We start from the raw sequence: 23671 nt of genomic DNA on the forward strand, positions 1-23671 counted from the left end.
TTTCACCAGGTTGTATGTAGCATTAGTATTAGTATAGTATTAATCAGATCTGTAACTCTTTTCTGATAGATACTTTTCTGATCCTGCATTTAAACTTTATGAAACAATGAATTTTATGAAACATTTGAAATCCAGATAGGTACACACTTAGCAGCAAGCTTCAAATCTTCCTGTTCTCACCGATTCATTGGCCATAAACAAATCTAGTACTTTCTTTTGTAAAAAAATACTTCACTATATCAAGGGCATTAAGGTAACTCTGGGTACAAATGATTGCTTAACTGTGAGCCAGACTCATATTATCAGGGTAATTCAGCTCTCATTTGACTGCTAGGTCCTTGACACCAGAGCTTTCTGCCACTCTTTACTTCTTTTTACTTTTATTATAAATATTGTATACTTTGCATTTAGAGCCAGAATCAATTCCCTTGAAATTAGTAGGGGATTTCAATCAATTTATTTTAACAGGAATTAGTTAGGATTCTTCTATAGCTTGTCATAGGATTTCTAAGGCATTATAACTTAAGCTTTACAAGGCTCCATCTCAAAAGAAAAAAATAAATAAAATTAAAAAGCAAAGTACATAAAATAATTCTTGCATCCATGCCAAATTTAATTTTCACTAGAAGTAATAATCATGTAATCACGATATAACTAATACATTGCTCAGTTTTGTAGCAAAGACATTATTATATTCAGTACTCTGTCTTATGTAGTATAAAAAGAAGCTAGAAATAGCTCTGCCTTCAGATTCTGAAACAAGTCTCGGTGGCATATGGTGGACATATATAAACAGTACATGCACCTGTATTCACTTTCTGGTGGAAGTTATTGTCCGAACTATTTTTGGTTAACTGATGTAAATCAAATACATGGAGAAGATCCCTGAGTGTGTGTACAAGTGTTCTTCACTGCACAAGACTCAGGGCAGTATAAAGTTCTACCCACACTTTTACTAGGAGATTATTTTTAAACCGAGTAAGAGACTACCAGTTTTCTAAACCAGGATGTCACATTTCCTAACACCTCTATATAATGTTTACAGTTTTATATCTAGGATATTTTAGGAAAAATCTTGTCTATCGGAGTGCCCAGCCTTCTGGAATAATCCAAACTATGTTTCATTACAGAAAAGCCTCCTATTAAAACTATTGTCATTCTTGATTTTAAAACAGATTGTTCAAAAGACTGGGGCATACTCTGCTTCTCAATTACTTTAGAATAACCACATCAACTTCAATCACCTTACAATAATATGAAATCAGAGACGTACCACTGTCCACTTGGTGCTATCTATGCCATAGAACACTGTGGGCATCAAGTTTAACATTTTTCTTTTAAAAAAATTTCCAATCCTTTCAGTAACGAGATCTAACATGGTAAGAATCAAAGGGCTTTTAGGAACTTATTTGTTCCCTTGTAATTGCCTTTTTCTAATATACCCTCTAAACTTTTACCAAAATCTAGACTAACGAGATCAAAACTACTTAAATCAAAACAGAACATTTCTAGTCTATTGATTTATGTCTACTTAAATCATACTAAATAACACAAGCTGGAGAATCATAGCTCCCAGCCAAGTCCTTTGAGTATTCAGAAAAGCTTTATAAAGCCTATGCTAAAAATTGCATTGAAGTATATTAACATTTTTTTTCTTAATGCATAAAATCAGCTAGGCTATTCCCTTACCACATTCCAGGTCTCTTCTCAAAATCTGTTATACACAACAGTGAATTTTGCCATATTAGTGGGAGCCAGTTCTTCGGAGTATGGTATTAAGGGTATCATGCTGCACTTTGAAAATTATTCTCTTATAATAGATGGTTTTGAGATAACTCATAATTTAAGAAGAAAATAAAATTGTGGTTATTTCTGTAACATTCTATTAAAAATAAACAAATGAATTAGATCAAGAATATTGAACTACAACTGGAGAAATAGTTTGTGATCTGAAACCAGTTATCAGTAGGTATATCTGAACATCCAGTAATGTAGGGACGTGTATCCTAATTTTTCAAATTCTAATGTTCAGTGTTACCCTTGGATATGCTCTCCTTCAGTATATGTTTTCACACAGTAGGGAAAAGGGTTAGAGTCTAAGTTCCTCTTTGCTACTTTTTTAGTTCTTTTTTCTTTCTTTTGATCTGGATAATCCTTATCCAGAATCTTATGCTGTTTCTTTGTGCAGCAATGGAGGAGGCTGGCATAACTGAGCTGTAACTTTTAACTGTAATCAGTTAAAATAGCCAGTCCTATTTGGAGAATAAATGACTTCAGGTATGGATTATGGAAATAATTCTCTTTATATTTCTCCCTGGATAACTGGTTTTGTGCATCCTTCATCTATGAGCTGCAGTGAACAAAATTTTAAGGACTATGGTAAACTTCTAATTACTTCTGAGAAAACAAGAACATGAATTTTGTAAATTGACAGTTATTTCCAAGATTGCATTTGTTGCTGGGACTCCATTGTACCATAAATACATAAATAGCTTCAATGCTTAAATGATGATAACTACAATAAAAATTGAAAAATTATCTTAAATAATTAAAAAAGTAACCCATAACTCGTCAGAACAACATGAAGTTGGCTACAATCTATTCTCAAAAATAGTAGTGTTCAAGAGAAAAACAGCCCTTAATCCATTCATATAACCTTATGATTTTAGTAAATTTGGGGGTAAGACTTTGTCATGGAAATGTGACCAGTAGGTATCCGGGGGAAAAAAAAAAAAAAAAAAAGTGTGAATAGTAGAAAGTTGAAAGAAGAAAAAAATCATTTGATGAGTCATAGTTTGAGTTTGAAGAAGAGTTTTTAAAATCAGAGACAATCTGCAGAGAAGGAATTTTCAGAATATTGTGGTAAATATATCCTAGAATCTGTATAATAGAGAAATCTAATTACAGAAGAACAGCTTGAAACAAATTCTTTCTTTAATGACAAGGTTTAAAGTAATAGTACGTTTGACTTAATTGGAGCATTTTTAATTTACCTCATCTAAGAATCTTCCCTAGTATCTCTAAATTTAAAATGCTCTTTTGGATATGAAGTTGATTACTTTATAACTTTAATGAAATGCATTTTTTAACTTTACAGCAAGAATATGCTTACATTTCTTTGCCAATGATTCTTCAGATATTTGGATTCTTTTAGCTAGCTCAGGAAAAACAGTGGTGTATTTAGGCAGGAGTAGAAACTACTACTGATTCTCACAAGGCTGTCTCTGTGCATTTTAGTCCAACAGTAACAGTAGTTTAGAAGTAATTCAAAAGATATTAAACTAAGTTTAATTACAGAAGCTTCTTAATACTAGATAAATTACATAATTCAGTCTAATTACATGCATTTTTCCGATCTAGAACTTTTTCAGAAGATACATGTGTTTTAGAATAGATGATTTAAATGATTATAATCAACTTCAAAACACTAGATAGGATTTGCAAGATGACTCATTGAAAATTCATTGTGAGGAGAATTTTTTACTGCCTAGGTTTAGGTACCAAATGGAAAAATCTAATTTATGAGGCTGATGTCTTTAGGCTGTATGTACAGTAAATAGAGCCTGGATCTCCCAGGAGTTAGTTGGGAGAATCTAAACTAGGCTCCAAACTCTGAATCTGCCTCTTGAGGAATCTCTGTCAACTGTACTGCAGGCAGATGTGTGCTAAAGTATTGTGAATACCTGCTTCCTAATTTTCCAGTCACTTACTACTATTTAATTCTGTAATCTCTAGAATAAATTTAATACACCTAATTCAGAACATACACAATTCACAGCTATTTATTGAGATAGACTGAAAATATGCTTGTTCATAGCTATTCTGTATACATGCACAAGAACTGTCAGTTGTACAGAAGAGTTCAGGAGACACCAACTAAACAGTGACCTACCTTAATATTTAAGTCACTTGGACAAATGTGTCTGTAAATTCAAACTGACTTATAACATCAACTAATCATAATTTGTGCATTTTTATTGTTTTCTCAAGTAATTTATTTTAATGATTGCCAAAAAGCTCATCTGTCCAAGCAAAGATAAAAAGGTTTAAATTTCAGACAAGTTAGAAGAAACACACAATTTATCAGAATAGAGGCATAGTCTGATAATATTCCTAAAGCTAAGAGAGATGCAGTTTGCTGAAGATCTGATGTGAATTATGAAATCGAATCTTATTTTCATAGCTGTGATAAAGTTTTATAAATGTTATAAAAAGGGTCTTTACTAAGAATGAACAGGAATTTGAACTATCTGATCAAGCAATAAAAATTCATTCCTCTGCTGCAAAGTGTTAGACAAGCAAGGTTTACCTGAAAATTGATTGACTGACAAGTCTTCCTTCCCCTCTTGAGGGCATTCACTTTTTCTTCATAGCATAATAGGGATTTTTTCTTTTTTTTTTTCATTAACATCAAACTTGACTGTTAGCAAAAAAAGGGCAGACAAAAAAAAAGGAGATAGAAACAGTCTAGAAAAAGTTTAGGAATCATTACCAATATTGTTCTGGCAACTTCAACATTTTGTTGTTCTCATTTATTATTACAAAGGACAACTTAACTCTGGGTTCCTCTGGCATCCCAAAAGGGCTGTAAAAGCAATCTGACTTTCCTTATGCGGCAGTAATTCTGAGTGGCGGATACTCTATTATCTAAGAACTTTGGAAGAATCCTATGATTCTAAAAAAATAAACTCTCTTGTATACTAGTCATGTGCATTCAGACTGACTTAATAGGTACCTCCTCTGAACACTTCTGTCCTGAGAAGATTACAACAGATTGCTAGAAGTTGGATCATCAGTCATACTTTTAACTGGTGGTTATGTTGGATAGAAATATCTGATCTTTGAAACGGTTTTGATAAAGAATGTGCATAATTTGCAGAACTGTTTGTTTTTGCTGAACTTGATAGTTTTTGTTCCTTCACTTCTTAAAAATCTTTTTTTTCCTCATTCTGAATATTGCTCATGCAAGTGAAGATCAATAATTACTTTCTCACCATGCTAAATGGAACCCCTTGGACTAGTGAACTTCGATATAACAGGCAGATTATTTTGCTGTTAGACATGCCTGCACAGTGATGTAGACAGAAAGCAGACATACTTTTTTGCTTATCCCCACTCCGCAGACCTTTATAGATATTATAAAAATATCTGAGGAAATACTTTACTTAAAGTTGTGCTTACCAGTTTTGCTGGATATAGACTGAATTCTTAACACTAACAGCATTAAAAACACCACATGCAATTGTAGCAAGTTTTGTATTGTTTCAATGATATCTTATGAATTTTAAAAATAACTTGAAATAGTTAAAAGGTATTCTTACACTACCTGTTTAATTAAGATGTTTATTTCTTTAATAGTTATAGCTTCATTCATATGATGAGATGTAAAGAATATATTGCTTTCATTTTTCCAAAGATTATCTTATACTTCCATTTAAAACTGCACTATGTGTTTCTCATAGTGGAATGATTCCGTTTCTTTAGAGACTGCCATGTTATTCCTGAAGAGTAATTGTTTTAAAAATATGCTTTACTTACTATTTTGAAAAATACACTTTCCTGGCTCCTTCTTTTGTAGTATAGGAAGTTGGAAAAACCTCTAGTGATCTCTGGTCTAGATCTCCTGTCTTATTTCTTACATATTAAAAGAACATGATGATTAAAAAATGAAAAAAATGGGGGGGGGGGAGGGGAAGAGGAAAGGGAAAAAAGCAGGATACTATAAATAAAGGAATTATATTTTCTAACACTTTGAATAAAATATACATTTCAACTAAATCAGTTAGACCGCAGTCCATGTAATTATCCTTAATAGATACTCAACTTGAATTTAACATGCTACTGAAACCATGTAGTTTGCCTCTTTAAAAAAACAGATTTTATCACCCGCTAAAGGCGGTTCAATTAAAATTGAAGTCTTAACCACCCAGAAAGCTGCTGGCACTGTCTTGAGGAGCTGTAATCCTAATTGGAAACTCTTTGCAGTTAGCACACAACAAAGAACCATAGCTGTTTTTTTCAGTGATGCCCATGTTATTGCAGATGTTACCTGTAGAGCAGATCCGGAACTGGGTTACATGCTTTTGAAGTGCTCAGTGTATGAAAGAAAGTGAAGTCTAGATCCAGCTGAGCTACAGAATTGGTTCATTCTTCTCTCATGAGAGGTCTTGACTTCATTTTTCTGCATCCCTCCAAATATTTTCCTTCACATGTTTTTACTTAATTATTTTGCTGGCAGATTTAAAATTTATTCTGTATATTCAAGAAAGGTCAAAGGGGATAAGCTAGAAAGCCTTTTACAAGGAGGTGACATGACTAAATTGTGTTAAAGTGAAAGCTAATAATGGTAATCCAATCAATTGTATTTGGACCTATCTGAATATTTAGACTCTATAATAATTGAGTTTGATTCAATTTGATAGTAAGTAACAGCATCTTTGTAATAAATATCATCAACACAGTTATCAGTAATTGATTATCAGTAAACAACCTCTTTGTTAATCTTTGGTTTCCTCATTAGATGATCATAGGTTTAATGCACATTAAAGTGCTTTTCTGTTTCTGTATATCCTTTTTCCTTTTCACTAAATTAAATATAAAAAATATTTATGCCCTTATACTGCAGGCTCCTCAAGACAGAAACTATTTTCTTACTGTAAATAGATAGTGGCTAACACCAGAGTTCCGATTTCAGCTGACACACTATTGAAAATACTGCTCTCAGTTCATTAACTGTGATACTCTAACAATGGAGTATGGAAACATATGACACTTTTATTTCACTCTATATTATTATTTGAGCAAATTTTTATGCTACTATTTGTAATTGTGATAACCTAAGTATGTTCACAACTGTTAAGCAAATGTAAGGTATAATATTTAACATAGCTGGGTTTTTTTCCAAATTTTTAATTCATGATCAGTACCTACCTCAAAATAACTGAGGAAGTTCTTTTTAAGATTGCATTTTTTCCCAGTTTCAGTAACCAATATTCGAATTAGTATTCATAGTTGGCACAAAATGAGCACAGAATCTTTTTTTGGGTGGTGTTGATCGTGTTTTGCTTTCATCTTCTACTGCGTGGCATTTCCAAGATTTGAATAGTCCCATCTTCTGTTGACATGGCATTTCTACAAGCAAAATTTCCTCATTCACTGTTGGGAATTGCAGCTGAGAAAGGATTGACTCAGCCCCAATGGAAACAACAATGTGAGACAGGAAAGATGTGGGAAATGACTGGAGAGGTAGAATAGAAAGTCACAGAAAGAAAGAGGAGGAATGGTGAAACGGAATGAGAAAGAACTTTTCAAATAAAAGGCCTATTTCAACTCCTAGTTGCAGATGAGATGTTAGTGCTTTGAATTCATTTCACTGAATTGCCTTGAACATTTTCTGTGGGTTTTGGGACATTCCGCAGAAGTCAAAAAGGTTAAGTCTTCTACTATATTTCTTAAATAATTTCAGTGTTTTTAAGTCTATATTCATCTCAAAAGGTTTTTGTCCATGAAAGGAAGAAAGTCAAGTAAAATTTCTGACTGGTAACTTTTTAGTGTTATACCTTTTTTTCCTTCTAGGTATGATCATGGTAGCTTTTTCACTCTTATCTTTAAAGAAGAGACTACTGATGTATTTTATATCCTTTCAAGTCACCTAATTTAGTATCGTTACTTTTTTTTTTTTTTTTTTTTTTAGGATGTAGTAATGCATAAGAGCAAGATTAATCCTTAAAGGGGATAATGTCAAGTTTTCTTTCTATATTTTTGGAAATAGAACTTAGCTCAGAGTCATTTTTTTCCTTCACAGGAGAATACTGGGAGGGTTTGGAATTTTAATTAAATGTGATGCTAAAATTAATTGTGCTCTAGTGATACCACTAATATTTGCATAAGAATACATAGCATTTTTGTAGGTTCTTTTGCTACAATATCCCTAAAAAGCAGAAGTTACAAATAACAATTCTTTTAGTTTTTTTCCCCATTCATAGTACCTCACCTGAGCATATGCAAACCCTTCTTCATAGAGAACAGAATACACCTGGTGTCATGTCAGTCCTGTTAAACAAGGATATGGAGAATCCGAAGGGAAGAAGGGAAAGGAGAGACACAATGTGAAAAGTTCCTGTTATGGCAGGACTGCTCTGTCTGGTGCAACATCTGTCCTAGATTCTTCTGCAAGAGTATTACCACTGGTGAATGTGTGGATAGAGTTCTTTCTGGCTTAACTTGGCCTCGATGCACAGACGACAGTGTCAAAAAGGCTCTGCATTAATGATCTTATAGCATTCCTATTATCCTCACTAACAATCCATGCACAGAGATAACCATTTCCTTAGGCTGATGTGTCAGTAAGAGCTTGCAGAGAACGACTACAGACATTCTCCTGACTTTAGGTGGAACTCAAATACTACTTTGGGAATATTCTGAAAATGTAGTTCACTCCGGAAAAGTATATGGTGGGTCATTCATACCGATTTGTATCATCTCCTCTATTCTGATCAGAGAACTCAGAAAATAGTCCAGGTGAAGACAACTGGAATTTCAAGCTGGATAAAGATACAGCTGTTCTTAAAGATTCTACTGGAACTTGTCTGACTCTGAGTATGACAGGGTTATTTCGCTAGAGAAGATGGAATATTTCCTCAGAATTTATAAGAATTCTCAACTTTTACTATATATGAATCTCTCTGGTTTTATATAACTTCTTATAGCAGTGTTTTTCTTATTTTCTTGTTTTTCCTGGATGTAAAAAGATCTTTTCATTATTCTTCTGATTGTTATCTAAGTTGCACCTAATATGCTTTTCTACTTGCTCATATAAGTTGTTGGTAATAGGTTCAGGCCTTAATTTAGCAAAGTATCAGAGGTTAACTTCATCGTGCTGCACAGTGGAAACACAGCTTTGCTAGATGAGGGCCTCAGCACTGAGCCCTTCTCAAGTTTGAACATGGTTGGTAGTTATAGAGAAAGCCCTTCTCTGTACTGATACCATGTAAACCAAATCCTTGAGAATATAGTGGTTTTGATGTTGCTACCACCTGCATGCTGTGGACTTTATCATAGCTGCTGTATGTGTGATAATCATTCTACCAACCTCATTTCTGCTTCTGTCTCAACTTTGCTTACAACTGTTGTTTCCAAAATGATACAAAGCATAGTAAAATTACTGTAGACTTTATGTACAGATTCTGAAATCTATCAATTCTTTGGCTAATCAGCTAATCACATATTAAGCAATCTGTCACAAAACAGTGAGCTCATCTGCTGCTTCCCTTGTTTCTTCAAGCAGAGATGGACAGCAGTAGTAAGAGCCAGAAGTAAACTGAGAGTTTGGGTGTTAATGGAAAATGATAATAATCATTTTTATGTCGTAACAGCAGTAAATGTTTTTCATATTCCTAAACTGGACGTTGTTTAAACTAAAACTAGAAATGAGTACTTTAGATCAAGAATATTTTCTTAACTTTAATATTATTTCAGTGCACATGTAGATGCTAGCATTTTATTTTTGGAAACTGTCCCAACACACATATGATTTTTAAGGAAACAGTACAGCTTCTGCCCCTTTGTAAGTAATCATATAGTCTCTTTAAAAAGAACATGAAGAAAGAAGGTCCTGGCATAAAGCTATCCATAATGTTTTTATAATTATAAATGACATTTATTCTTTATATATTATATGTTATACAGAGAGTATACTAATAATATATAGCATAATATAGTGTATATAATGTATAGAGTATATAATATATATTATATACTAATATATAATATTTTAATATTTATAATATATAGTATATATAATATGTATATACTATATTACACTATGTATAAACACTATATATAGTATACATTCTATATACACTGTATTATATTTAATATATAGAGATAGTATAGTTTATAAGTATAGTCTATAGATAATATATTATATTATATGGAGCAGCTCTACAACTATCAATAGAAATATAAGCATATAAAGTCCACAGAGAAATAACAAGTGCTTGAGGTGTATTTTGCATATCTGGCAGTATTGCAAAGCATATTTTGGCTTCTTTTGTAGTTGATTCAAATGTATTTTGTTTTGAAGCTGTTACAGCAACATTAAAATGTCAGAGACTTTAATTTATGTATTGCTCTGTCCAAACTTGTAGGCCAGTCACAGAAAGGAAGGCAGTCACAGCATGAGCTATTTTTATTTTGCTTGAAAACACTTTGCAAATAAACACTTTATGGTTATCAAATCCTCACGTTAATTATGGATAAGAAAACTGTTTAGGCAAGAAAAGCATGAGTTACACAGACAAATAGGGTTCTCTTGAGAATGCTGAGTGTGCAATATGGTCACTGATCTGTCACTGCTGATTTACCTTTGGATCACCTTAATGTTTCTGTAGCAGCAGGAAATATATCTTCTATGGGATGCTGTCAAGTTCAGAGATGTTGGTACCTTTCCAGTTTAATAATAACCATGGTTTCTCATTCATCTAAAAATCCTGAAATCTGATCTGTGGCTTTGTAATAGCTGATTGAAATTTTTAAAAGCTTTCCAGAAATTACAAGTTTTGATAAAAAGCTGTGGTGTTTGACAATCATATCCACAAGTGTAAGGTTTAACCAAAGAGAGTATTTTCACACCAAAAGAATTGAAGCATTTGAGAGGAAAAATATGTAACTTACTTAACAAGTATTCACTTAAGAATGAATATAAACTTACCTTTAAGTTTGTCTATGTCATTATGGAAGTCCTATTGTTCAAAGAAATTCAAAACATCTTTCTGGTGAAATATTGAACGCTGATGATAATTTTTCTTTTTACCTAGAGGATAACATGCAGAAGAGTTATGCAGAATTACATTTTGCTTAACTGTGGGGTAGAGTAGATCTGCCTACAGCAAACATTTTTACTTCATTTTTTATTTCAAAATGTTAACAGGAGATTTAAAGAAATGAGAAAACTTCAGTGAGGAGAACCAGCAGATGTTATCCTGCAGGCTCTGGGTTCTTTCTAGCCACACTGGGACAAACAGAAGTATTATTTCATACAGCTGGGATGATTTTATGAATTTGGAAATGAGATATTTGCATGGTATTCTGCAAGACTTAGCAAAGCAGGAATTACCACAGCTCATGTCTTGGTGGGTGGGTAGAGAAGTAGAGTTTGGGGATTTCATTTCTACATAAAATTTTAGTCTAGTTCAACCAAACTTTTCGCCGATGTTATTTTCCAGGGTTTCTGAGAAAGTAAGTTAGAGTTGTAAGCAAACATTCTGACTAAATGAGATCCATTCAGCAGGCCTGCAATTTACTTGTGGATGAGTTGAAAAAATAAGGGAAGAGAAGGACAATGAACTAGTAAAAGTGAGCTTTTGATTATTAATCCTAACTCAATATAACTCCCATTTACATGCTTTTAAAATCAATTAGTGCGTTAAAATAAGTTTCTCAAGCATTTTCAGTTTCACATATGGTCCTGAGAAACTGGATACTAGAATCCTTTATACCTTTATTTGAAGAGCTTCTTTGATTCTTATGTTTTATTTATTTTGAGATTTTTCATTAATTTTTACTGACATGCAGCCAACCTATACTGCATTAAAATAATAATATTGCAAGTGGCAGCAGTCCCCAGAAGTCAGTTACAGAGTAGATGACAAAGACAAGTTCCTAAGACACACAATAAGGGGAGGACAAGGCAGTATGACAGTCAGAGGAAGAACTGCACGAAGGTTGATTTATTCCAAAACATTATCAGTGAAATTTCCTTTAGATTTACTGAAGTCTGTTAAAGAAATGATTGGATATCATCGTGCATATAAAACTTTGATGCATTTGATAGTTTTACAGAATGAAAAAAATATTTCTATCAAAAATCAAAGAAGAATCTTTCATTACCAGGTGTGCTACTCTGATTTTCAAGGGTAAACTTTTCAATGGTGTTTAATTTCACTTTCTTAATACTTTTAGAGGTCAGTTCTGTATTTCCTTGTGAAATAAGAGGGTATAGCACATGAACTGTATAAAGCTATCACTGATCTACCATAAGGATGAAAAACATCTAATTAAAAAAATAAAATAGTAGCCACATCTCTTTCCTAGATTTTGTGTAAAATGTCTCTATCGTACAACCTGGACGTTAACATTTCTCTGTGGCAGCTGAACCTTGCTGCTTTTTTTGGATCTGGTATAAACAGCTGAGTTCTACTTGCTGCTTAATGGCTGTAAGAAACATTAAAAAAAACACAATTAAAATTTGTACTTTTGAAAATCAAGACATATAAAAGTGCTGCATTTATTATATGCCATGAATTTGTATTTGTCCAGTAACATATAGCATTACACAGAGATAAATACAGGAAGAGGAAAGGATAAAACATCAACAGTGCATTTTAACATAAACTATCTAGCCTGCAGGTTACAAACTAAAATCAGCTATAGAATTTAAAGGAAATGAATTAGGATTTCAGATTGGTAGTGTGACTCATATGGATCATTTTAATATTAACCAACTTTGTATTTTTTTGAAAGCTGCATGCATGAAGAGAAATAAATCATGGTAGAAAAGAAGATTACAAAAACAGATCAAGTTGACTTTTGAAGTTTCTAAATTGTTGTTTTCTCACATATGAAGTGCTTGAAAAGGAAAGGAGATAAGACTCTTCATGCCATATATGATGGAAAAGTTGTCCAAATTTAGGAGTGAAGGCATTCAGTGTTGTTTGGTCCTACCCTACAACTCTTTCCTACGAGGCCACTCATGCTGGTCCCTAACACCAATCATCTCTGTGAAACAGCTACAACAGAGGGCCCATACGATATCTGTGTCAGATAACATGGCAGACAGCTCAAACATCTTCCAGATCACATGAAATCACTTTCAGAAATAAACAGTTTGTCATATGGTTTGTTCTGATTTTGCCTTTTTTTCCAAAATGTTGGGAGCTCTGGTGGAATCCTAAAGAAGCTGGGATTATTGCTATTGCTCCTTCATCACCCCTCAAAAGAGGATCATCATTTCATCCCTTGCAAAAATGGAAGGATAATCAGGTTTTGGATTTCAAGCTCTATTGGTATATTAGGTAGATTTAAGTTAGCATAAGGGAGATTGCAATATTATAAGCTATAGAGGTTGAAGAAACAGGGAGATATAAAACTGTAAGCCACCAATTGAGGTATAAAGCAGTGAGCTCAAAAAATGCTGACAACCATAATGCATCAAGAATGCGAATGAATTCACAGTAACATAGCAATGAAATGATAATTGAGGACTATTGCTGATAATTTAGGATGAGTGAAAGTTCAAAAACTGGGTCTGAGCACAATGTAGAGCTCAGTGAAGCTACTGAACATTGTAAGCATCAGTCCATTTCCCTAGATTTTGTAGCTATTGCTACTCTATTTCCTACATTTTCTAGAATGGGTTCCTTCAATTTCATTTGCAAAATAGGACAGTAAACTTTTACTTCTCTTAAATCAGAGTCTAACTTGTAAGGCACCTAATAATAATTCGCTTTCAATCTATATGCATGTCTCTGTATTATTAATTAGGATGTTCCAAGCCTTACTGTACCACAGCACTTTAAAAGAATAAACACACTATTATATTAAATTCATGTTTAAAGCAATCTAGCTGATTGGGTCTCTTTTTACTTACACTATTCAAAATATTGTAAAGGACAAGTGAAAGGGCATTCACAAAAATACATGCTACAACTAAAATGTTTGGTTAGCAGTGGAGGATTATCTTTTTGTCATTTTATTGAATCAATGTTTACTAGCTGAACATCAAGCAGTTTATTTTCCCCTAAAGTAAAACTGCATGGTAGAACTTGGATTAAAAATGGCCTAAAGAAAGGACTTAATCTGATTAGCAGATGACAGCTCCATCCCATATCAATTTACACAAGTCAGAAGTGGTTAGCTACACCAGTTTACCTTGGTTATAATGTTAAGTCTTGAATAAATGAGGGGGCAATTCCATTTGTGCTCCTCACATCCAGTCATTTAATTCACTATTTTTTTTGAGTGAATTTCATACAGTAGTGCTTTGAAATAGGATTTGTGATGCAGGAGGTAAACAAGGACTATCACCCGCATTTCAGTTACAAGGAACATATTTCGTTTTATGAGAGAAGAAGTCATAAATGAAACCTGTTATAATATCTATGACACTTCCTATTTAATTCCTATATTTATTTATTTATTTAACAAGGTTAGCATGCATCCTTTAGTCAAGTCAGTTTCTCATTATTTCTGTATTAAGTCAAATTACGATATAATTCAAGAATATCCAAACTGATGAATTATGGTATTGCCTTTCAAAAGCTAAGGAATCATACAGTAAACAGCTTCTTTCATCTATAATGTTTGTCTTATCCGATGTTCAATCCAGTTAGGGCAATAGAAACTGAGTTTAGAGACCAGCAGCCAAATTGATAAATAGCTTGCAATAAGGTAGTTTATCATGCAAATATCAATAATCTCAGAAATAAGCATTAAAGGAAAACAGAAAGGTCAAATAAAAATTGGGGAGAAGTTCAATGGCTTAAACCAAATTATAAATTTAGAAAAAGGTTTTTTTTAGAAAGAGAGTTTTATACAAAAGTGGATTGGTTTTACTGATATTTTAAATGTAGATGAAGTCTGCGCTTCAAAAGGATTTGGATTTTACCCACGATGTACAGTTAAGTTGTAGTGCATTCTTTTTCAATAACATGTATTGGCCATCTGGCAAGACTTGGCACCTTGTTCAATTTTTGTAGCGGGTACATCTGATTAATTACCTTCGCTGCTCATAAAAGGTTTTCCTGAAGAAACAAACAGAACCATGTCTCTCTGTATGTGACTTGAGCAGTTCACCGTCTGGCGTACATAGAGCTTTAGCAGGCTGCTGCACACTTAGCTGAAAGGTACAACTATCTAACAACTGAAATAAAGAAAATACGAAGACAATTATTATGTGCAATGATATAGGGACTTAAAGTCTTAAAACTAAGTCTCTACATACCATAAACTTAAATGTGTGCATGCACTCACGAGTGTGTGTATATACACAAAATGCACTCCAGTAAAAGAAATGCTATAGTACCTCTTGCCACAGACTTCCAGTTGAGGCTCACACTTAATGTCTTACAGGAACCTTCTACAGTTGTTAACGAGAGCTTGGGTAAAAAAATGGTTTGGATTTAATCCACGAGAAGTAGGTTCAGCTGAAATAATTGAGGATATTTTATTACAATTACCACTGTAGAAAGAGTCATCTAAAATATTTTTAAAGAGTAAATATTTTTCAAATAACATATTTTATATATATTTATTTTTTACAGTCATATGGACTTTTTGGCCTAGTTCATTCTGGATTAAAAAGTGATCTACTTGACTCATTACTTGACAAATTTCAGGAATGGATCATCATAGTTCTGCAACAGTACACGCTACTCCCAAAATTAATGCCATTTATATTCAGGAGAGAGACAAGCAGAGAACCCTTAAAATGTGGATGTGTGTGAATGCCTATACACATATCCATTTATATAAAGTTGCTTTATAACATTCTTTTCAATAATTCCTAACATGCATGAGATGTGAACTATTGAATAAAGTCAAACTAATTGATAGATTGTGGCAAACATGCAGAAGTATTATTTTGGACCTGAAAAGAATCTATTTATCTGCTGGAGTCGGCTGCAAGTCCTCTGTCAGAGTTAATCTAACCCCAAAAGGCTGCTCACTGGGGCAGGCAGGCAGAACAGAGGGAGCCAAGAGAAAAACTTTGGCCTGATGGGAGACTACTCTCATGAATCTCTTTGATACTAGAACAGAAGGAAAAAGCTTATTGCCAGATTTGTGCCAGATTCGGTTACTTTGTATGGACTAGAAGACAATGAACGGAACCTGGCTGGCAGGCAATGCATGTAGTAGTAGTTCAGGAAAGGAGATGGAGGCAGCTGGAGATCAGGGAGAGACCGTAAGTTATGTGGGAGGAAAACAGCAGTGTTTTCAAGGGTAGTTATATGTGACTCTTACAGTCTAGGTGTCCCTGATGACCTAGGCCTAAATTTGTTCCTATAGTCCATAATATATGTATTAAATACAGTAATAATTCAGCAAATATTGGAGATATTTCATTCTGATACACAAAAAATTGACCTTTGCTCCTGTGGTTTTGTCATATTTTAAAACTGTCACATCCTAAAGAGAAAGGCTAGGATTCTCCTTCAAAAATCCTCAAAATGAATAAATATAAACAACTGGGAGATACGGCGATGTAAAGGACAGAGGTGATCAAAACGTCAGAAAAGATGCTAACTTTACAGACGATTCGCTTGATTTACATGCAATGTACACAGCAACAAATACTTGTTCTTGTTCCACTCCCTTGCACTAGGGGTGGTCTGCTAGTGGAGAAAAATTTTATACTGATAACCCAGCCAGCAGTCATACTTGCTTTCTAACACAACTTCAGGGAACTAACATACTTTTGAGTACTGTAACTAGATGTGATCTACCAAGCAGAAAAAAGTTGTAATTAGTTTATTTTATTTTTTTTTCCAGCAGACATTTCTAACTTATTTTTTTCTGCCTTATTTTTTGGATCATGTGGGTGAATCTCCTTTGTAAAATGAGACATCCTAAACAGCAGACTCAGTTAACAAAGATATCTTCAAATAGGAACAATTTCAACTCTATGGAGAAATTTTACTCAACATATCTTAATAAAGGGATGAGGGAGGACAAAATGCTGTAGAAAGACCATAAAACAAACAAAGTCAGCAACAAGATAGACCCAATCATATAGACAAAATGTCCCTGAAAATAATTAATAGACAATATACTAGCAAGAGAATTTTATACTAATAACTTAAGGGACTGTATCTTATCGATCGCTTTACCCTGGATTCAAAGAAACTGCAATTTTTGTTAACATACAAACAAAAATTATTTCTATTACATTTATTTTAAACTATGCTTAGATATATGTCAGTTAAGAAATACTTATCATGTGTTACTATTAATTCCTTTGCAGTATTGCATTGTTATTATTTTTAAAATTTTTAATTCTTTTTAAATTGTTTCTTCAGAGTACCTGGAGCAACTTGAACTCCTTGTAGCTGCAAAGTCACGTCTGGGTCAATGACAAGCAAGCACAGAGCACTGAGAAGCCTGTAGTCCTTCTAAATCACTGAACTACAGGCACTGCTACAGTGCCTATTGGAAGGCAATATTGCTGAAGGCCCATTTTTTTCTATGATACTATTAAAGATATTTAAAGATTCTTTTCATTGTTCATTTGATGATTACATTCTTACTAATTTGGGGTCACTGATAGGTTGTAAACGTGAAAGAAGTACAAAATGAATCCAATAAAAGTAGGCCACACTGAGAAAAACAGGTTTTGCATTTTTCTGAATTATACAACATATATACCACATAATATATAAAATGTATATATGCAATTTTATAAAGTTGATATGCCAGTTAGTGTCTATAAAGAAAAAACGAAGCTAGAAACACTAATTCTCTAGTCAAATTCATATTGGTTTAACAGCACTATGGGAATCTGTGTAATCTAGCAAAGAAACTGATCCTTGAAACTCCATGTTTTTCCAATGGGTTTTGAGTCTTGTAAGCTGCTCTGCCACACAAGGCACATCTTTTGACAGCAGATCTCTTCTCTAGTATCTTTACCTCTGCAATTGTTTTCCCTCAGCCATAAACTTGTTGGTCAGGTTTATAACCGTTCAGATAAATTCAATTCTTTTTGCAGTTCCTTGATCATTAAGACATCTCTGGGCGATGGCAGTTGAAGTGATTAAGAATTTTTTTTGAATTGCAACTCTGAGTAATATATCTGTAATGAAAAATATTCAGGGAAAATTGTTATCACAGATTTCTTGCAGGATTTTAGACTTGGTAAATAAATAAAATGATCCATTTTAAGCATCTTTGAAAAGCAGGCTTCAAATACATTGCTGAATGCATCTGATTGAGTGATTTTTAATTCAGTGAAGATGAGAGTTGATTATGACTAATACATGGTCCAAATATTGCTTACCTATAGTCAGGATATTTTATTATTCATTTATATTTTGTGGCTAGTTCCTTACACATCTTATATGGGAGAAAATAGCTACTCCTTGATACAATGCTCAGTTACAAAATTGCTGCTTTCCCTCTGTCTTCCATATTCAGGATAGAAACATGTTTTTTGCACAGTTTATGTTGTAGAACATGTGTTTAGATAACCTCTCCAATCTGATCTCAAAATACTACTTGTTATCTTCAGTTGGGCCTTATTTCATAATGTCAACACCATCAGCAAGCTACATAACACATCAACAGGCTACACAGTATTAAGGTTATTAGCACCACTTTTTTTTCAAACATGCCATTTCAATGTAGCTTTGATGAAAATGTTTCTGAAAGCAAAAAATGATTCTCTCCAGCTATGCAACATATATTAAACCTTAAGCTCTGATCTTCTGCATGAGTATGTACTAAAATATTGACTGCTATCCACACAGATGAAAATTACTTTTTAAATTCTGAATGCCTCTAACTTAAATAGTACTCTACTCCTTGCTCTTTTCATGTGTTGACAGTTACCCTTAGGAGTTATTAGCACTGAAACTATCAAGCCTGTTTTACTATCCTATATGTAATTATTCATGCACATGTCCACAGGGCTATTTTTTAATCTTCTTTGTAAAGGTCATAATTCTTGGGTTCTTCTCAGTCAAAATATATTTATGCCTAAATTGCACATATATTAGAGTATCTTATTAAGGCCTTTACAAAAAATATAATATAGCATTATTTAATTCATCTGATCAATATCTCACTGGAGTATTTAAAAATCAAATTATTTGATAAAGTTATTGAACAACATGAATAATATTTAAAATTGTGGAACATTCACACAAAGTGAAATGAAATACCTCTGTATGCTGTATTACATCAATGAGTTTCACCTCTTCATGAGTTCTTTTAGTCCATTCTCCCTTCACCACTACAGGCTGGTTAAGGCTTCTCACAGAAACCAGTGCAGCTGGTTTAAAGGCTGTTACTCATCTCCTCAAGACAAAAATACACCTTTCAGGCTATTAAATCTAAAATAGTAAAAAATGAATTGTAAGACAAAGACTAAAATAAGTTTTGAGGAAGATAAATCTCTAATAAATCCAGACGTATCATTCTGTTCAGACAAAGGAAAAGGAACAAACCATCTACTCATCAGATTTCTACCCGAATTAGTCCAAGGGCTAATATGCACAAAATTTCTGTTTAGATGTTATAAAAAAAAATCTAACCTACATTGTCAATGTCATTTTCATTTTGTATTTAACTTCTATTTTGTTCTCCAGTAAAGGCCTTTTCCCACTTTTCACAGAAATGTTTTTGGGTAAGTGGAATAGGTGTCTTGAAAATAACACCAAATGACTTTCTTTATATTGCCCATGCTTCCTTTCTAGTATTGTCCCTGGAGAGTAACTATTATAGCACAACCATGCTTGTACACATAGTATTAAACACAGCTGTGTTTAACAGTACTTTTTAAACGGCTGTTCTTTTCTCAAACTGAGATGTATCTACTGCAGTTTAATATTAACTGCTTGCTAGTTTTTCCCAACCCTAGGCATTATATCTTATTTGCTAAAACATGTAATTTAATTTGCTTTCTAATAACAAATTCACTAAAAAACAGTGCTATTCTTCAAATGCCTGTTATTGCCAGGTATCTATAAGGGCACAGCTTCATATAACCCAAAAGCTTTCTAGGTCAAAAAATGAACATATTCAAATGCTGGACTATAGGAACAAATTTAGAAGTGCAAAAATACTTAGATCGCGTAATACCTTGTAACATAAATACCTCAGATAACAGCATGTTGCTTAGTATCAACCTTGTAACTGTTACCTTTTGTGTTTCATGCCATCTAGATCAGTCAAAAATCTGTTGTCTTCTGGAAAAATTTGTTTTCTTTGCTTTTTTTTCCGAAGTTGTAATAAAATAAATATTTCTACTGTTCATATTCTTTATGACTGCAGTAATAGACTTATATGATTTTATTTTCACTCCTTTTATCTGCTTTTCTTACATTTTGAGAGAAGCAATAACATAGTTCCTATCACAGTAGAATAAAGATTTTATTCTGATCTTACTAGTTTACTTAAAATCACATACATTGGTATTTATTAAATTCAATATTAAGAAATAACAACTTAAATAAAAAGTTATAATAGTTACAACAAAAAGAAGATTATACGAATCATCAGAAATAACAATACCTCAGAGGTAGACATCACAGAATGATCCATGTTGAAAGAACAGGAAGACTGGGAAAATACCTCTCTGTATAGATGTCTAAGGACAGTCTTTCTAATAAAAGGGAGCTGTGCATGGGGAATGCAAACATCATCAAGTCTGGGCCATTATTAATGAAGGAAAAAGAAGATGCACTATTCAGATCTTAAAGAATTAGAGAATAAAATTTGAGCAAACAACCTTTCTGAGTTTTTACTGAAACTCATTTAAACTAAACTAAAATTTGAGAAAAGTAAAATTTCATATACGGTATAGTGAAAGTCTCAATTTCTCTCTAGCATTTTATAATTATTTGGCCAATTGGTCAAGAATGAAAATTACTATAATTCTTTGCAAAAAACTTCTAAGATCTTTTGAAAAGATCAGGGCTAGAACTCTGTTTTGATATGTGCCTTCAGTAGTGTTGTTTGAAACCACAGAAGGACCTTGAGAATGGATTTGTTAAGGTCATGAATCTTACTTTTCAGATAAAGATGGTCTTTAGTGAATCAGAAATTACCTCAGGAAAGACTAAGAAATTCTGGAAATTATTAAACCTATCTAGGAAAAAGCTGAAGAATTGGCAACAGTGAGGATCCTTAACAGAGGAAAAAAGTTACCTTTTCTCTCATATGCTGCATAAAACTATTCAGCCACTTTGTTCCTCATCTGGCTTAATGATGATGTATTGTGATATACATGAACCTGAATCACTGTTAAGTATAATATATATTAAAGAACATATATGTATCTACCATCCAAAATCATTCAGTTGTACATTCCTAATAGTTATTCTGGTTATACTACACTTGGTACGAAGACAAGAAGAGCAAGAAATTGAAAACTGAAGAACATCAGCATTATATATTCACATCTCGCTAATGACCCCACCTCTAAAATCAGGAATGGACCATGCTTCTTTCTTAACCTCATGCAAAGGATAATCTTCCACCACTGCATTTCCAAACTCCACTCTGCACACTCCCCAAAAGGGGGTGATTACATAATTTGGGAACACATCTATTCAGGCAGTAAATCATGGATGTCATTAGGGGATGATGATGTGAAATAACAACACGCCTATGATTTCTATAGTGTATTCTCTGCAATATACTTGTGTTCCACATGAGGTACTTGTGCCTCTATTATACAGTGTAGGAAAGGTATTACTGGTAGCCAAATCTTTTCATTTCTTTGCTGTTTAGGTTTAGAAGGTCCCACAGATTTCAACAAGATCGCAATTTTGCATCTGATACACCTAGCAACCATAATTCAAACACAGTACAGGGATTTTGCGTAATAACATTAACAACAAACAACCAAAACTAATACCTTTCCATTGGCTTAAGTACATAAAAGTAGATGGAAGCATAATTGCTCAGTAATCTCTAATTGACTTTTTTTTACAGAACATTTGATATGATAATGCCAGGTAAACATTGTTTTAAAACCTTGGCTTTAGGGAGGTTAAAAGACTCAGATTTATTCACCAGTACTTTTCAATGACAGCAGTGGTTATTTATAGCAGGCAAACGACAGCTTTTAAATCTATAAATGGCGTTTGGGCATTATAAATTAGGTTATGGTATGGCTAATTTTGTATGACTTACAGAACAGCACATCAGAATGTAAAAGCTTCAAATGCCACAATATTTCATATTTCCTTGACTATGTTAATGAAACTAAGAACAGAACCATGCAGATTAAAAGATTTAATTTTTCTCTAATTTACCTAGAGCTAACTTTTTGATTCTTGATTCTGAATCATTCAAAATATGAATGTTTTTACTTCAACAATTTATAGGGTGATACTGCTACACTAACACAGAAATAAAAGATTTAAAACAAAACTGGAGATATCAGGAATTATTTTTTTTAAGCCTGCTTTTTCTCTGATTGTGCTTAGCACAAAGAAATGTAAAAAATATTTAACTATACAGATTAGTAGGTCATACAAATTACAACCAACTACAATCATCCAAATTCACAACACATACTATCAACCATGAACCATGGATCTTGTCTTCAGCACATACATTCGAAGATTTGGTCAATTCTGCAAGTTGTATTTTTAAACTATAGCTGAGGGAGCTGTGGTGGAATGAGTTAGGAGAAAATCCTAGAGAAGCCAGCAAAATCTTACCTTAAATTCTGTGTATAACAAGGTATACAAGGAACAGAGAGTCTTTCAAGTCATGAAGTCCCACATCATTAACGCTAATACAATGAATTTCATCTGAAAGCTTAAGGAACACCAGTACAGGAATGTGTCTTATCAAGCAATTAATTTTTAAGTGATGTAGAATTCAAAATTTTATTAATATGCAGTATTGAAGAGTCTCAAAAGTACTTTTAGGTTGTGAAAAGGTTTGGATTTGCACTACAAGTGAAAAGTTTTCTATTGCTGCCAAAAGGGTACAGTAATATACTGCATGTCTTTATTGTCGATAGGATTTGTCTCCTATTAACACGCAGAATAACACTTAAAACACACTAAGTACATAAGAAGTGAAATGTACAGTTTGAAAACTGTACTGACATTGTAGTTTGAAGCACCACTGAAAACAGTTTGCATTCATTTTATACAACATATCAATGCCAGACAAACTTTTGTGTATTTCAAAATTTTAAAACAAAAATATATTTTGATATTTTTCCTTTTTTACAAAAGGTTTATGTTCTCATTTGGTTTTGAATTCCCTTTTCAGATTTGCCTCTTTTTTGATATAGGCACTTACAGTTCTTTCCAATGCAGTAGCTTTGTGAAAGGGATTCTTTTTCTCTTTTATCATCTTTTATCATCTTTCCCATCTATAAACTCTCCAAGTTGCATGCTAGCATTTACGCCTCTCATTAAAGCTATCTGAAGTGTATACATTCTTAGCCCATCAATACAGCTTTGCCAACAAAAGTGTAAAAGTAGTAGATTAAGAAATGACATCGGTAGTTTTTGATGAAAGGATGAATCCCTTCTATTACTAGTGGCACCTACAAAGTTGTAACTACCATGCGACCAACCCTTATCATATTTCTTTGAACTTTATCATTTTTAAGAGAGGTACATGATGTTAATTTTATGAGGGAGACTATATAGCTGCAATAAGGAAAAGCTTGCCTAAGATGGACAAAGAAAGGAAGAATAAATATTGGCTAAGAACTAGGATACGGAAAAGGAACAGTCAATGAGGTTGGCACGGAAATAACAAAATATAAAGTAGAAATTGCTTGATGAGCTAAAAGATAACTTCTGGTGAACATTTTCTGAGTTACAGCAAGAACACAGGTACTCAGCCCCACTGAGCTTCAACAGAAATTGCGGATAAGATCATTTGTTTTGGCACCTAAAATGGGCTGAGGACAGAGGGCATTTAA

The sequence above is a fragment of the Rhea pennata genome, chromosome 5, assembly GCF_028389875.1.
Source record: "Rhea pennata isolate bPtePen1 chromosome 5, bPtePen1.pri, whole genome shotgun sequence".
Classification (NCBI taxonomy): domain Eukaryota; kingdom Metazoa; phylum Chordata; class Aves; order Rheiformes; family Rheidae; genus Rhea; species Rhea pennata.